Source organism: Malaclemys terrapin, chromosome 5 (assembly GCF_027887155.1).
Source record: "Malaclemys terrapin pileata isolate rMalTer1 chromosome 5, rMalTer1.hap1, whole genome shotgun sequence".
Lineage (NCBI taxonomy): Eukaryota > Metazoa > Chordata > Testudines > Emydidae > Malaclemys > Malaclemys terrapin.
Genome location: NC_071509.1, coordinates 108551853 through 108569104, shown reverse-complemented (window position 1 = coordinate 108569104; position 17252 = coordinate 108551853). Strand labels below are relative to the sequence as shown.

General features: G+C 44.9%; 1 long non-coding RNA gene and 1 pseudogene across 1 annotated transcript; one reads left to right on the top strand and one right to left on the bottom strand.

Annotated features, from left to right (window-relative positions):
* Positions 1 to 1085: 1085 nt before the first annotated feature.
* On the top strand, positions 1086 to 1761 carry LOC128838533 (ras-related protein Rab-30-like; annotated as a pseudogene).
* Positions 1762 to 3820: 2059 nt separating this feature from the next.
* LOC128838081 (uncharacterized) lies at positions 3821 to 15064 on the bottom strand. The gene is made up of 3 exons (XR_008445094.1): positions 14958 to 15064; positions 7740 to 7850; positions 3821 to 4165 (listed from the first exon to the last, which is right to left on the bottom strand). It is a non-coding gene; the product is annotated as an uncharacterized LOC128838081 (long non-coding RNA).
* Between the last annotated feature and the right edge of the window lie 2188 nt (positions 15065 to 17252).

The following is a 17252-nucleotide window of genomic DNA, read 5'->3' as shown; positions in this document are numbered from 1 at the left end:
CTACATGCCCCAAACCAGTGGTACCACTGAAGTCAATTGCTGCGTCAATACTATCTTGCTTGGTGTACCACAGGAATTCCATTATTCGAGGGACTTGTCAGTGTTAAATCAGCCAAACAACACCCTCAGTACTAAGACAACAGTCTCCAGACTACTATTGCTTTCTGGTACGACAGGATTCTCTGCCCTTTTCTACTGGTGCTGCCTCATTGGAGGACACTGAGAAGGTGGATGAAGGAGACAGTCAGTCTCCTCATCAGTGTGGGGTCCCCCTTCACATCATTACACAAACCCATACTTTGATAGACCTCACCCACATAAGGGTTGGTGGGGTCAGTCCTGGGTACCACTCCATCTTCCATATGGGTGTCTCCAATGGCCATCCTGGGGTCATTAGGTGGCGTTATCTGCAGCAATTTTGCTAGATCTCCAGCTTAACTGCACAAGGAAACTAGGGTCACACAGTCTCCTCCACCAAACCCCCAACTCAAGGAGACCTTTGAGGAACTGGAGGATAGGGCAGACAAAGAGGCTACCCCCTCTAACCTCTATTTCATTTTTGCCTCCCACTAGGCAGTCATGCCTCCCACTATCGGTGGTCGACTATTTTTGTCAATTCCAGGACCTTATGAAGAAGGTGGCAGACGTCCTCCAGATACCTCTTGAGGAGGTTAAAGGCTCATCACAAACTCCTTGCAGTTGGTGACACCCACCAGGGTTACGCTAACCATTAATCAAGTGCTCCTGGATCCAGCAAAGACACTTAGGCCAACTCCTGCCATTGCATGACCAACTTTTTATAAACAAGTGAATTAAAAATATTATGTTCCAGTCCATGAACTCAGATTTTTTTGTTTTCCCAGAGTTAATTTTTAACTTTGTGGCTATGATGCATGGTAATTAGCATTAATCAACTCGATATAATGTATTATTTGCTGAAGGTGTTGACTGGCTTTTTGTATTAACATTTAAAAAAGCTGTCAGTAAATCTTGAAAATAAAGTGTGTAGGTGATGGATTCCTATGTTGTCTTGTTTTATGGTCTTGCAAGGCATGAGGAAAAAAATCCTAAATCCAGCTGTGTAAATGAGTACTGAAGATCATGATTTTCTGTTCAAAATTGTTTTAATTGGCAACACTGGCATGGGGGAAACCTGCTTAGTCTGACAATTCGCTTTCACTTTTCCCACCAGGTCAAGGAGACGCTATCAGGGTTCACTTTATGATTAAGACTGTGAAGATAAATGGTGGAGAAGTGAAGCTGCAGATCTAGGACACAGCAGCAGGATAGGAGAGATTCTGGTCCATTACGCAGAGTTACTGTTGCTGAACTAATGCATTAATATTGCCCTATAACATAACCTGTGAAGAATCCTTCCAATGCCTTCCTGAATGGCTGAAAGAAATAGAACAGAATGCCAGCAATAAAATCATAACTGCTAGTGGGTAAATGGTTGATTTAGCTGAAAAAAGAGAAGTCTCCCCACAAAGAACTGAAGGATTTCCAGAGGCCCAAAACATATACTATCTGATAACCTCTGCTAAAAAAATTAGGTAATGTGGAAAAACTCTGTGTACTTAGCATGTCATTTGATCAGCAAGGCAAGACAGAACACACTTGTAAACAATGTGGCGTCCCCGGTACTAGGACTGGGGGAAAGTATCCGCTTTGACTTGCTGTAACTTTGAATTAAGAGCTGTCCTGAGATCCACCCAAAATGAGCCAAGAGGCTTATTGCTGAGATTTCTTAGTTGGAGATAATTTCTGCCACTTGGACCCATCTGACTCTCACCTAAGTCTGGTGCCCAATCTTAAAGCAGTCTGGCCGCTCTGCCTACAGGAGAATATAATATGGTTTAATCTTATTTGCAGTCTCTGGAGTTGGTGAGGGGAAAAAGTTTGCACAAGGTTCTTGATAAAATCCAGAGCATGGGCTGCTGCGTCACTTTCTGTCGCTGACCAGAACAGCATCCCTTCATGTTGAAGAATGCATGATCTCTTGTGCAGCACATGTTTCATCCTTTTTTTTTAAAGATGAACTTTAATCTTTGGATTATACTGGCATTCTTCCAGGCAGCCAGCCAAATGAATGCTTTGAATGTGTTTATAACGTGTGCCCACAGCATCCCAATTCAGGACTCAATTGTAGGTTTTGAAATAGTGTGTTATATCTCTCATCTGCAGGCACTTTCGTGAAGTTGGAATTTAAAAATGAAATATATCAACATTTCCAAGCAAACAACAATTTGGAAAAAGATATGGATACCGGCTCTATCATTCTTTTTGGTGCTAGCAGTTCACCTGAATATTTCAGAGACAAAACATAGTTTGATTACATTACTGTCCTCTGAATGTGTAACTTTGAGTAATTAATGAAAGTACACTAACAAGCACTATCCATAAAATATTGCCTATTTTTCTCAGCCACACAAAATAGTTAGGGACTTTGCTGCTTTGATGTCAGGTGTGGAGTGAAGAGACTTCCACCCCCCCCCACCCCCCGAGTCAAAAAAGCTCTGTAAGCAATAATTTCCTAATTTAATGAACTAGTTTTGAGCGTACTTATTAATGGAGTGTAACCGGGTGCACTCACCCCACACTGGATGGGGAAAGGTTAACTCCTCGTTGTGGGCTGAAGAAGCCACACCCCTACAGGACACGCTGCAAGTGTAGCACTAGTATAAAAGGGAACAGCCCAACTCAGTCCAAGTTGACCGCTAAGGAGGAAGGATGCACCTCACAGGCCCAGCCTGGGAGCAGCTGGAACACCTGACTGTGGAAGCCAGAGGTGCTGAGACCCAGACAGACACTCGGGTACCTACAGACACCCAAGAGGGATCGGAGTCACCGGGAACCGCACACGCCCAGAGACCCAGATGACACCCCAACTATTGCTCCGAGAGACATGGTAGGAAGTGGTCTTGGGGGGAGCTAGCTATGGTCCTGTCGGTAGTGGACGTGTTTCAGTTGGAGCCCTGCTGACTCAGTGACAGGGTGTTAAAGCTCTGGGCTGGGACTTGGTGGAGCAGAATGGGCTTGGGTACCCTACTGCAGCTGCCATCCCCCACCCAAGGTGACAGTCCATTGGCTCAGGCCGCAAGTCCTCACTGCTCTGGAGATAAGGGCAACCCCGTTGGCTCTGGCCGCAAGACCTTACTGCTCTGCGGATAGGGGCAACTCTGCTGACTCGAAGTGGCATGGCAGTCCTGTTGCCTCTGGCTGTTGGGCCACACAGCCCTGAGGGACAGGGCATCTGTATCGATTCTGACCACTAGGCCATATCCTCCCGGAGGTGAAGGCAATTATATAGACTCTAGCCATTTGGCCTCGCTGCCCTGAGGTAGAGGATGGCTCGGAGGACAGGGTATACTCACTCCTCACTGGATGGGGTTCCCCCACCCTGTTACATGAAGTTAAAAGCAAATCAGATCTGACCAAAATATTGTGCTTGCATTGATCATGTATCAGGGTTCAAAGCGAGAGCATAGTTTTAGATGGCAGGCCAATGTATTTGAGAAACAAGGTGTAGTTAGAGTTCTTGCTGGAGAAGCTAGCATACAAATGTGTGTGAAAATGGCAACAAGTGTTACGAATCTTTTTTGTCTGTTTATGCAATGATCACCTCAACCTAATTCCCTGTTGGTGGATGCCATAAAGGAGCAGGGTAGACAACATTACTCCAGGTCTGCTCCTTATGACAAGGTTAGATCTTTTAGGAGAGAAGGCCTACTCATCTGTGACCCTCCCAATTTCAGATTGTAAACTATCACATGGTCATGGTCAAGTATGACTACATGATTTACAAGTTTGCATCCTTTATTGAACATCTTTTACAGGAGCATAAATAACACTTCCCAGACATTAAGGAGAGTAATGTGTTCCTAACCAGTGCTCGAGCCTCCAACCATCCCTCATCTCCTCTCCCAGGATGCAAGTGGTGTGCTTCACCTCAACCCAGGCGTCCTACATTTCTAAACATGGCTCCTGGATCATTCACAGAATTAGAATCCACCTACTCGACAGGAGCACAGGTAATATTAGACAGTAAAAAAGAGTCAATTTGAATTACTTACTTTCAGAAATTGTGAAGAGGTTCAACCACTGGTGTCACTGGTAGCACCTTGTGCCTGAATCTTTTCTGCTGTCAGCCATCTTGGATTAACTGCTGGATTAAAAAAAGGGGTGTATTAATTCAGCTCCATTAAGGCTTATCTTCCTGTGATATCAGCTTTTCATTCCCTACTGGGGGGGAAGGGGGAGGGGTTCTGTTTTGCACACCCTGTGCCCTCAAGATTTATTAAGGATCTGTGGAATCTTATCTTGGGGATAAAGGATTCTGCTGCAATTTGGCATTTCAACCTGGTACTTAGATGCGTTATGGCACCTCCATTTGAACCTATGGCAACCTGCTCTTTCACTGATCTATTAAGGCATCCTTTCTAATAGCTATCACTATTAGACATTGGAGCATTGATGGCAGACCTCCTATTTACAATGCTTTTCAAGGACAAGATCTCCCGATGCCCGCGAACCCAAGTTTTTTACCTAAGGTGCTATCAGATTTGCATCTTAACTAGTCTATTCATCTACTGGTATTCTTTCCTAAACCACATAAATCGCTGTGGGGGACTTTGCTTCATATGTTTGATGTATGACGGCATTGACCTTCTATGTGGATAGGAACAAGCAATATCAAACATCACCTAGACTCTGTCTCTATCACAGAAAGATTAAAGGGGTCCACAGTCTCTTCACAGAGATTGTTGAGATGGATGTATTACTGCTTGCTATAATGCAGCTGGTGCTTTGCCTCCCCAAAGGATTATAGCACTCTTCCAGTTCACAAGCAACTTCTACGGTGTTTCTCAAAAACATTGTAGAGTCTGAGATATGCAGGGCAGATGCATGGCCTTCAGTGCAGTGTTACCTTTGAGGTTTGCAGTGTATGTGTGTGGGGGGGGGGGGTGGGGAAGGGGAGCTTTTGGAGCTGTGATTTGTTCCAGGATTCTCAGGTGACAGTGGTTACCAAAAGCACTGTCTTTCCCTCACCCCTTTTAGAACCTAGCAGATGACTGTAATCTTTCTTCAGATCTGACCTTGCTAAAGAGGGTGGGGGCGTGTAAGAGACACCTTTAAATTTAATTACTGAAGTGGACTCTATGATGCAGGAGTAGGTGTGGTTTTTTTTTTTTTTTTTTTTTTTTTTTTTTTTTTTTTGAGACCATTTGGAAATTAGTTTGTGTAGAATCCAGCTGCATGGAGCATACTACCCCAGGCCTTCAACACCTGTTTCCTTGTTAAGTGCAATGCATACTTTCATAGCCTTGAAGGCTAGAAGGACCCTTAGATAGAGCCGGCTCCAGGGTTTTTTCCGCCCCATGCAGCTACCCCCTCCTCCCCTCGCCAAACAAACAAAAAAGCCGCGATCACAATCTGCGGCACTTCGGCAGGAGGTCCTTCGCCCCGAGCGGGAGTGAGGGACCCACTACCAAATTGCCGCCGAAGAGCCGGATGTGCCGCCCCTCTCTGGTGTGGCCGCCCCAAGCACCTGCTTGGTAAGTTGGTGTCTGGAGCTGGTCCTGCCCTTAGATAACCTATTCTGACTTGCTGTATATCACAGGCCATTACATGTCATCCAGATACCCCCTCTGTTAAACCCAATGACTGATTTGATTAAAGCATTTCAGTCCTTAGGAGACTATGAACCTCTGTTTGCCATAGGCAGAGAACAGGGAGACCAAGGTGCCACAGGCCATTGCAATGACTGGGAATTGATTAGGTAAAATATGTCCAGGTAATCCTAGGCAATTCATGCCTTACACTGCAGAGGATGATGAAGAAAAAACAAGGTCCCTGCCAGTGTGATCTAAGGAAAAATTCCTTCCTAATCCCAAATCTGGACATCAGTTTGACCCGGAGTATGTGAGCAAGTCAGGCATCTTAGGCCTGGTCTACACTGGAGATCGATCTAAGTTACACAACTTCACCTACATGAATAATGTAGCTGAAGTTGATTGTACTTAGACCTACTCACCGCAGTGTCTTCACTACAGTGAGTCGACTGCTGCCACTCCCCCGTCAATTCTGGCTATGCCTCTCACCAGGGCCAGTGCAAGGAAGTTTCGCGCCCTAGGCGAAACTTCCACCTTGCGCGCCCCCGCCCCCGCAGCAGCTCCCCGCTCCCCCCTTGCCCTGAGGCGCCCCCCCGTGGCAGCTCCCCCCCCCAAGGGAGCAGTGTGGCAGCTTCCCACCCCAGCTCACCTCTGCTCTGCCTCCTCCCTGAGCACGTGGCCCCCCTCTAATTCTCCTCCCAGGCTTGTGGCGCCAAACAGCTGATTGGCGCTGCAAGCCTGGGAGGTGGGAGAAGTGGAGCGGTGACCGCGTGCTCGGGGAGGAATGCTGTAAAAAAAAAAAAAAAAAAAAAAAAAAAAAAAAAAAAAAAAAAAAAAAAAAAAATTGGGGGCACCACTTTTTGGCGCCCTAGGCAACCGCCTAGTTCACCTTAATGGTAGCACCAGCCCTGCCTCTTGCGGCGGTGGAGTACAGGAATCGACGGGAGAGTGCTCGGGGGTCGATTTATTGTGTCTAGACTAGACGCGATAAATCAATCCCCGCTGGATTGATTGCTGCCCGCCAATCTGGTGGGTAGGGTAGACCTACCCTAAGAAAGATGTGTACTTCCTCAGATCACTGGTCCACAGTGGACCAGTGATCTGAGGAAGTACACATCTTTCTTAGATGCCTGACTTGTTCACATACTCATCTCCTGATGTCCCATCTCCAGCTGTGGCCACTATCTGATGCTTCAGAGGAAGGTTGAAAAAAACAAACCCACAATATATTTTGCCAATTGTGCATTGGAAGGGGTGGGGAGGCAGATGGTTTTCTTCCTGACTCCTGCAGGCAACTAGTTAAAGCTCTGAACACGAGATATGCTTGTCGTAAATGTCTTAATGCAGAGATGCAGTTGTTTATTAATATGTTGAGGGCAATGCAAGCAATCCCGTTCTCCCTGTGGCACATGAATCCCCCACTTCCTTCACAGATTCCAGGGCCAGAAGAGACCACTAGGACCATTCAGCCTGACCTCTGCTCTCCCAGGCTGTAGCATTTCTTTTTGAAGCTGGATGGAAAGGTGTCTAGTCTCATTTTAAAGACGCCAAGTGATGGTGAGTCCACCACCTCCCCTGGTAAACTGTTTAAATGTTTAATTGCCCTCGCTACTAGAAGCTGCTTTTTATTGCAAGGTTAAATTTGTCTTAACTTCATCTTCTATCTATTGGATCTCGTTATGCCTTCGCCAGCAAGATTGAAAAGCCCTTCTATTCAGATCAGTAATGTTGATCTATTAAGGCCTATATGGTTTGGGTTCTGGTTACCTAAGACTCTAAACAGCCATGTCAGTTGAGATCACTTAGGGCACTTGAGCCTAGTGATCTAAATGTTCTCAGTGTAGAACTATCTACTCTTTGGTTTTCTTCCCCCCACTGGTCACACAGAAACAGAAGTCTATCTGTAGGGCATAATGGAGGACTCATCACTTTTCTCAGGGAAATAGACTGTTTTGTTTATCTCCACAGAGGATGTGTTCATTTTATGACCTCAAAATGGATATTTTATTTTTAGTGAGTGGCGAAAGCGATGATACTGCTTTTAGTCTACTTCCGCTTACCTTTGCTTTTCTCTACTCAGCTTCTTTATTTGCTTTGCGTGACTGAGCACCAGGAGGCTGCACTTACTTGCATTACACACACAGAGGTGATCTAAGGTCTCCTTGGAGAGGCTCTAAGCAGTGATGATGGTGAACTCGGGCAGCTGGCACTAGATATCCAATGGGAAGGGAAAAGCAACTGTATGGGAGTAAAGGAGAATGAATCATGTATGGAAGTGGGTGATTTATATTTTCTTGGATCCTCTTCCTGGGTGAGAGAGGACAGCTGAATTTTAAAGGCTTGACTTAAACAGGTGAAGGGATGAATTTCAGGCCAGTTCTGATTTTTAATCTCAAGAGCAATTAACTTCCACCATTTAATTGCTCCTGGGGAGCCATTTATTCAGCTTCCTTCCGTTGGAATAAGTATTTCTTGCAGGAAATCATGATCTTTTTGTGTTCGCATATTTATAAGGAGCCCAGATAATATTGCACTTGCTGTGAACATAATGACACATGATTTTCTTGAATTGCAATACTAAGTAGTTGTTTTTTCTCTGGTTAGTAAATGGACACTTTTAAATATATTAAAGTACGTAAAGGTTCTTCACAGCTCTAGGTGCTATAACCTTACATACTTTATGTGGAGGACTAGTTCTGAAACTAAGGGATCTGGTTTTAGAATTAAACCTGAAAACCCTGATTTCTATCCTTTCCCTAAGACCTACATTTAAAAATTTTAAAGTTAAATTAAACCTGAATGAAAAATGTTGAAACATTTCCCCATTGTGGCCAAATCTGGTTTCTTTAGCTTGGCTTGTTTACTGGTGACATTGCACCACTGTTCATCCGGAAGGTCAGTAATTCACATTTTCAGTGCTAGTTATGATTCAGATAGTAAATAGTGGGGAATTTCTGAAGTCCTTTGAGAAGACATTATAACCAATGCTTAACGTTATTAAAGCCTCTTCCGGAAACACCTGCATGTCCTTATAGCAGTGGTCCCCAACCTTTTTCGTCTGGCGCCATGGAGGACCGTGGCAGCGGACGAGCATCCGCCGAAATGCCACTGACAAGTGGCAATGTCAATAGGCGTCGCCGCCGACAAGCAGCGTCATCCAGAGGCGTCACCACTGAAAATCGGCGGCATTTCGGCTCTGGATGATGCTGTTTCTCAGTGGCATTTTGGCGGATATTCATCCGCCAGCCAGTACGCAGGCGCACTTAGATGTCATGGCACCCGCGGGCACCGCATTGGGGACCCCTGCCTTACAGGCTTGGAGTAAACTAACTCTATTTGTTGATGAAAGTAATTGATATGCCTTCTTGTCAATATTTTCATTCCCTATTTTTCTTTTCACTTTTCATTCCACATGGGGCTTAGTTGACAATTTATTGGAGATGGGAGAAGGGAGAGTGGTCTTAGGAAGAGTAGACGGGAAAGCAATATTCTATTGAAAGATTTTGGATTTGGTTCTGAAAGAATGGCCTTCTAATTGTCCCTTATTCTGCAAGCCCTCCCTGCATCAAACTCTAGTAAGCTCAATGTGAAGAGGGCTTGCAAGAGTGGAGCCTTGAATTGCAAATCCTTTAACTCATCCTCCCTTTCAATTTTTTTTTCATAACTCTGCCTTGTTAGGGCTTGTCTACTGCTAATGCAATTATGCAGTTTGAATACCCACCTGATAAGATGAGGTAGCTGATTATGAAATCTTATTTCAAAAGATTGCACACTTCTGAGTGCTATTGTATGCATGAGATTATGCTACATTTTAAGGTAGTTGCAAAAGGGATTTTAAAGAAACTCATGTAATTTTACAGGCCAGTTCCATCTGCAAAGATGCATGCAATTATTGGCTCTTTGACAGAAAAACTAGTTTGGTCTGCATGTTTGGTCTATTATAGTGTTACCATACGTCCGGATTTTCCCAGACATGTCCGGCTTTTTGGGCCTCAAATCCCCGTCCAGGGGGAAATCCCAAAAAGCCGAACGTGTCCGGGAAAATAGGGACATGTGGGGCCGGGGGTGCGGGGCCGAGGGCCGGCGGCGCGGGGCTGGGGGTGCCAGATTGGGCCGCGCCTCCTACCCCCACCCCACCCCACCCCCAGCTTACCTGCTGCCTGCTTCAGGCTTCCCGCGAATCAAATGTTCGCGGGAAGCAGGGGAAGGGGTGGAGTTGGGGCGGGGCCGGGGCCCCGTGGAGTGTCCTCTTTTTGGACACTCAAAATATGATAACCCTAGTCTATTATACAAGATGCAATGGGGAGAGAACAGCTCCTATATCATTTAACACTTTCTATACATATCTGTAGTGTTAACTTCTCTCCCCCACGCTAATCTGCTTTGCTAATAATATTGCATCCATCTGGCACTTGCTACTGCAGTAGAAATTCTGTAAGTGGTTTTAAAGCAAGGGAATTGCTCAAACAGAGAGATGATGCACAGGACAGATGCTGCTGATTACAGCTATATAAGTATCATTTGATACCATCAGTTTTACTGAATGTTCTTACCATACCTATATGAAGATAACTAACTAATCTCCAAGGTTTAAACTGCTCTCATGTTTAATTTCCCTCATATTTCTTTCTTTCTTGTTTCAATCCTGCCGCCTTGTTAGTTCATAATAATGTAAAACTATTTACCAAATTTAATTTATGAAAATATTTTATTTCCTAATGATACCATCTGTGCAGAATTCTAATTCCTGGGTCTCAACTCTGTTAGAACTCTCCAAGTTCTGAAGGTTTCTAGACCTTAGAAGTTAAAGTAGTAGGGTTATATGAATAGCTAGTGGTGTCCAAATTGGCTTCTCATTAGAGTCCAAATTCTGCCACTCTTATTCACATTGAGTAGTACCTTGCTCTGAAGGTAGTCTAACTCATCTCAATGGGACTATGTGCATAGTCAATTATTTTAAAATACAGTAACTCCTCACTTAACGTTGTAGTTATGTTCCTGAAAAATGCTACTTTAAGTGAAACGATCTTAAGCGAATCCAATTTCCCCATAAGAATTAATGTAAATGGGGGGGGTTAGGTTCCAGGGCAGCTTCCCCTACTCTGCAAGCACCAGGGGCGGGGGGCTAAACCCTCAGCCCACCCACTCCACCCCTTCCCCTAAACCTCCACCCTTGACCCGCCTCTTCTCCCCCCCACCTTCTCCCCCTTTACTTTGCACGCTGTGTCCTGGCTCCTCCCCCCTCCCTCCCTTCGCTTCTAAACGCCGCAAGCCAACTGATTGCCGCGAGCAGGGGGAGGAGAGGGAAGGCACTGATTGACAAGGTCTGCCAGCGGGTGGGAGGCGCTGGGCAGGGGGCGTAGGGAGGCTGCCAGCTGTGGAGAAACCAGGCAGCCAAACAACGTAAGAATGGAGCATTGCACAACTTTAAATGAGTATATTCCCAAATTGATCAGCAACAAAACAACATTAAGCAGGATGACTTTAAGTGAGGAGTTACTGTAGTAAAATAAATATCAGCAGTGTCCTCATTCTAAAACTTGAATGAAGCATCAATGCTATATATTGTCATTTGCAGAAGGCTAAGTAGGGGGAAAACTTGCAACAAAAGGTTAATTCTATAGCTGTATCACTTAAAAGCTAAACATCTTAAGTAACATACAAATAAAAGAGAGACAGCAATGACATAATATAGAGCAATGGCTTCTATTATAAAGAACAGGAGTACTTGTGGCACCTTAGAGACTAACAAATTTATCTGAGCATAAGTTTTCGTGGGCTATTATAGAAGCACCTAGCTGCTCTGTAACTTGAGACAACCACCTGGCATACAAATGGTGTCAAGAGGTAGTAAGCCATACATCACTATTGTAGTCATTAAGAATGCCACTGTGCTTCAAAATAACGACTTGTAAAGAAGGGCAGTTTTTGGTGGGAGAGAAGTAGTTTGGCATTTGGATTTTAAAAGGGTGAAATAAAGAAATTATAACTTAGGCTATGTCTACACTACCGCTTTTGTTGGTATAACTTATGTCGCTCAGGCGTGTGAATAAGCCATCCCCTGAGCAACATAAGTTACACCCACCTAAGTGCCAGTGTGGACAGCGCTATGTCAGTGAGAGAGATTCTCCCACTGACATAACTACCCCTGCTCTTTGGGACCAGATTTATTATTATGCCACTGGCTACACTAGCGAGCTTACCGCGGCACAGCTGCATCAGTGTTAGATCTGTCTCTACAAGGACCTGAACTACAATCCTGGTGCTAAATGTCAAACTCAGGTTTTGGCTCCCTACCCATTGCCTTTCTTGGGTGGAGATGCATGTTTCATTCCCTTCCGGAGATGATATTTCCTTGCCTTCACTGTGTTATTCCTGGCAAAGAGCAAGTGCCTAAGCACACTTGCTTTTCTCTTCAGAGACTGAGAGCAGAGTGGTTGTCAACCGTTAATACCACACATTTCTTTCTATAGAAGCCTGTTTTATTCTTAAGGTAAAAAGCACTGCAAAAAATATTAACAATAGAAACCTACATGCATGTTAATAAGCTTACAGATGCCATCCTAACTCCAACAGGGGCAAGTTCATCATAGGTTCAGCTTAGAGCAACCACAGTCTGTTGGGGCCTCAGCAGGCTTACTTGTTCCAACCCTTCCCAAAGGGTTGGGGCCTTCTGCGGACCTGGGCCTATGTCTGTTTACCAGATCAGGAAGAAGGCCCTGAGTCAGTTTAAAATGAGGCTATTTAAAAACACACACAAAACTCTGTTGGTGCCTGGAAAGTCAACTTTGAACTAATACATACATAACTCTCTGGGGGTTGGCTTCAAGGGGCTGATGCCAGAGGAAGTACGCTAGTATCTGCCCCCTTACTAAAGAATGTACATACAATGGCACAATTGTATTTTAATACAATGTAGCCCAAAGCTATTAGCCCTAATTCAATAAGGATTAATTTAATTCAATAAAATTTGTTCAGGATCATGTCAGTTTGTCACACTGATCACCTCTGAATTTTGGGAAAGTTCAGAGCTACAGCTCAAGTATCCTCCTTGGACACACTTCTAATTCATGTAAATTAATTCCAAAGACAAGTTACTATAACTGGGTATTTGAACAGCAATGAGTGAAGAAACTAAAGCATATCACTCTGTCCCATGTTTTCAATTGGCAACATACCTGGCTACATACTCATTGTAAGTATCTGGAGGACATTTTTTTCCCCGCCAGTACTGCACTGCTGTAGACATAATTTGTGTAGAGAAAGGGTCTCTGAGCTCCTAACCGTATATAACTAAAATTGACAATTAAAAAAGGGTAATATGCCCCCAAAAGTCCATTACTAGTAAACCGATGTCTTTGATAGCCAGCTCTGCAACATCTAATCAATAAAACAGCCATATAAACTCTAAAAGGGGAAAAGTAATAAAACATTTTTAAGTTTAAAATTGCTTCTGAATTCCTCAGTCAGCCTTAATTAAAAGTCTTAAATGTATTTAGACATCACTTCCAAACAATAAATGCATCTAAATTGTTATCCAGTGTGAAATATAGAGCTGCCTTATTTTAGTAAGCCTGAACAAAATAAAATACAATAAAAATGTAATAGGCATTTGAAATCTCTACTTTATCTTTAAATGTTTAAAATGCCGCAGAACAAAAAACAGCAACAGAACATAGCAGAAACACTTTACTGCTCTCAAACATACATACAAGAACAGCTTCAGGGAGCATATCCATCACTACATAAATGTCAGAACATTATCACCCATGAGGAAGGAGAAAGGGAGATAAAGCCAACAGCATAGATCACATAACAGACAATCCCATAAATGTTATAAGCCCCAGGAATTCAGACTACACAATGCTTAATATTCTGTCCCTGGGGCATCTTTTCCTACTGCACATCTACTTTATTTGAGTGTTTCAGATCAGTGTGGCAGGTTTTAGATCAGAAAACATACTGAGCGGTACTGACCGGAGTCGCCAGGGACCCTTTTCAACTGGGCGTGTGTGTGTGTGTTTGGGGAGGGGATATCACAAGTGTTCACAGACACAGGAAAAAAAATGAGCTGTGCTGCTGAGGGGACACTCTAAGTATTTTTACCAAAACTGCTACTCCCAGATTGATAGACCTGCCACTTTTTTCAGACCACTTTAAGCACTAAATCCAGGACTATATTTAACAAAATATTTAAGTCCCTCCTGCATTTTTGAAGGGACTAAATTACAGCTGCACTTAAGCTTCAGTTAAATCCATGTATTTCTCAGTCTGCTTTGCCTACTGACTCTGATTTTAGATGCTTTTGATGTTAATTCATGTTCTCTACTTTGTTTTCAACAGGAGTCACTGGTGCCTGCAATTTATCAAGTTTTCAGTGGCTATATTCAAATACGCTTATAAATGAAAACTTAGGGCTGACTGCTGGGTATATTACTTTTGATGTCTGGCAAGATAGCTTGTGATCTGAGATGCTGTAGCAAAAATATTGTTTATCTGAATTTCTTTTCCTTTTAGGTATATTTTCTTTGTACCAAAAGCCCCAGGCACCAATCCAGACTTGAAGACAGGCAAACCAAAAGCAAGAAAGCAGTTTAAAACAGATTTTAACGATTGCTTTGGAGCTACAAAGCAAAAGGCCAGATTCCCAGCTGATGGAAATCAGCATCATTCCATTGAGGCCAATGTGTCTGCTCCAGTTCCTATCAAAAGCTAATTTTCTGTCCTTGTTATTAATCCAAGGCTGTTGAAGTTGTTGCATTGGAGCAGTTACTTTATTCCCTTTTTCTCCTCCTGAGCAGAACAGTTTGTCAATGTAACTGACTGGGTAAAACTCTTGTCTTTGGGTTGGGAAGTTGTGGTTTCATATATATTTTGTATTGACACTGCAGTGAAGCAAGTGAGGGAGGATTCTGCATCATTAGTAGTGCTGGCCCAGATCCACAAACAGACTTAGGCATTGCAGTGCTCGGCGTTGTAATGTCTAGAAAATCGCAAGAACAGCGTTGTGATTCACAAAGCCTAAGTTAGGGGGCTAGGCTCCCTATAAAACAAATGGGGAGAGATAGCGCCTTAGAATGTGATTCACAAAAGCGAGTATGCGAGGTGGTAAGCTGCCTAAGGTAGCCCATGGGAGAGCCCAATGAGATGGGCGTGTCCTAAGTCCTGCCCCCCATGGAGTTAAGGCCCTAAAACCAGGCTACAGGCAGGTGCCTACTATCTCTGCTAGTGGTTCACAACTGGAGTCAAGGAGACTTAGGCACCTGCCTCATTTACATAAATCAGAGAAGGAGGAGGTGGTGATGCTCACCTTATAACTTTTAGCCCAGTAGTTAGGTCACTCACCTGGGATGTGTGAGACCTTGGTTCAGTTCTCTCTGCTGCCTGATGGGAGAAAGGATTTGAAGAGGGGTCTCTCTTAATCTCTGCTCTTTGAGTTGTGTTGTGATGATTGGGCTGACAAAAATATAAGATGATACAATAACCAGTAATAGGGTTGCCAACTGTCTAATCACACAAACCCAAACACCCTTGCCCCGCCCCTGCCCTGCTCCACCCCGCTCACTCCATTCCCCCCTCCCTCCATTGCTCACTCTTCCCCACCCTCACTCACTTTCACTGGGTTGGGGGTGTGGGCTATGGGCTCGGGTTGAGGGGTTGAGTGTGTGGGAGGGAGCTCCAGGCTGACCCTGGGGTAGGGGATTGGGTTGTAGGTGGGAGTGAGGGGTGCAGGTCTGTGAGGGAGTTTGGGTGCAGAAGGGGGCTCCAGACTGGGGTGCAGAAGGGGGTTGGGATGCTGGCTCTGGTTTGGGGCTCAGGGGTGGGACAAGGGGTTGGGGTGCAGGCCCTGGGAGGGAGTTTGGGTACTGGAGGGGGCTGGGGTTGGGGTGCAAGAGGAGGTGAGGGGTGCAGGCTTCAGTCCAGCAGCGCTTACCTCGGGTGGCTCCTGGGTGGCGGTACAGCAGGGCTAAGGCAGGCTCACTGCCTGCCTTGTCCCCACGCTGCTCCCAGAAACAAACAGTGTCCCGGGAGGGGAGGGCAGGGAGGCTCTGTGTGCTGTCCCTGCCTGCAAGCACTGCCCCTGCAGCTCCCATTGGCCACAGTTCCCAGCCAATGGGAACTGTGAGCGGTGCTTGCAGACAGGGGTATGGGGCAACGCACCGAGACCCTCTGCCTCCAGAGGCCACAGGGATGTGCTGACCACTTCCCTGAGTGGCACAGGGCCAGGGCAGGTAGGGAGCCTGGCTTATCCCCACTGCGCCGCTGGATTTTAAGTGGGCTAAAATTTCCCGGATTGGCTTCAGCAGCCTTCGGGAGATAGAGCCCGATTCCGGGAGACTCCCAGCAAAACGGGGAGGGTTGGCAACCCTAACCTGTAATAACAAATGTTTTGGAAAATCAGTCAAGTCGTTTTCAATAATTGTTATAAGCAGGTGCAAGAAAACTAGGCAGAGACTAAATTAGTCCAAACAAAAAGGTCCCACTGCTATAATTCAAGGACTATGTTGAAATCATGCTTGATTAAAAAGAGAAGATGTAGAACTGGAAATTAGTGAACCAAACCTGGTATGTCAGATATTAAGGCTAATAGGTGGACAAAATGATGAGGGGATGGGCTATTCCACCCACCGTTCCCTTTGTGGATCCTTAAAGAAACTTGGGGGCAGGGAGATGGAATAAAGAAGAACAGACAGAGGCTACTGGAGTGAGCTGTGCCATCAAGGATGCGACCCCCCCCCCCTGTTTCCTGGTACCCTGGGTCTTCATCATCCTGATCCTGAGGGATGTCCTGGCCAGAGAAAGGGATCAAGATGATATCACCCTCCCACCAGCTCCAGCTAAATCCCAACCATCACCTAAGATGAAACAGGCCTGGACTTCCTCCAGCTCATTTCAACCAACTTCTTCTCTTTTCCAGAAAAGGGCAGTTATTACTATCTTTGATACCATCTAAGGCACTGTCAGACAAGGGGGGTTTCCTTCTGAAATACCTCTTGAGCTCTTGTTCCTGCTGTGTCTTCCTATAAGACTTTAAACTGTGGTCACTTCTGCTCAGCCGTGGTGGCTGTCTTGTTGATATTTAAAGCTCTTCTGGCCCTCTTCCAAAAGAATAGGGGATACCCAATGCCTTGGTCAGCATTCATGCTCTAAATAAAGCAGATCCATGTCCAAGGTGAAATGTAGCTGGTAACATTTTTGTCACCGCTCCATCTAGCCCCGCTGAGAACAAGGTCTACGCAACATACAAAACACCAGTGACTGCTGATATATTCTTTATACTAGTGCTCTGACCATTGCTCTCACGGGTGGAGCTGCACTGGTGCCAACAGAGAAAGTTTTGACCCCCCCCAAAAAAAAATCACTTATAGACAAGGACCAGGCGTGCTTGCAAAAATGGTATCAGTTCACAGCTGCTTGCAGTTGGCTTCTTAATCAGGGTCAGCCTCTTCCTTTGCTGCACAGCTGGCACCAGAAAGTGAGTCATATCACAGTCTGTTGAAGAGAAATGTTAATTGTGCTATGGTCTTATTGTTCAAAACAATAGTAAAAATAAAAGCCAAGGGTCTAAGTGCTGCCCGATTGACATCAAACAGCTGGAATCAATTTGGCTACATAGGTTTAACTGAGAAGAATTTGGCG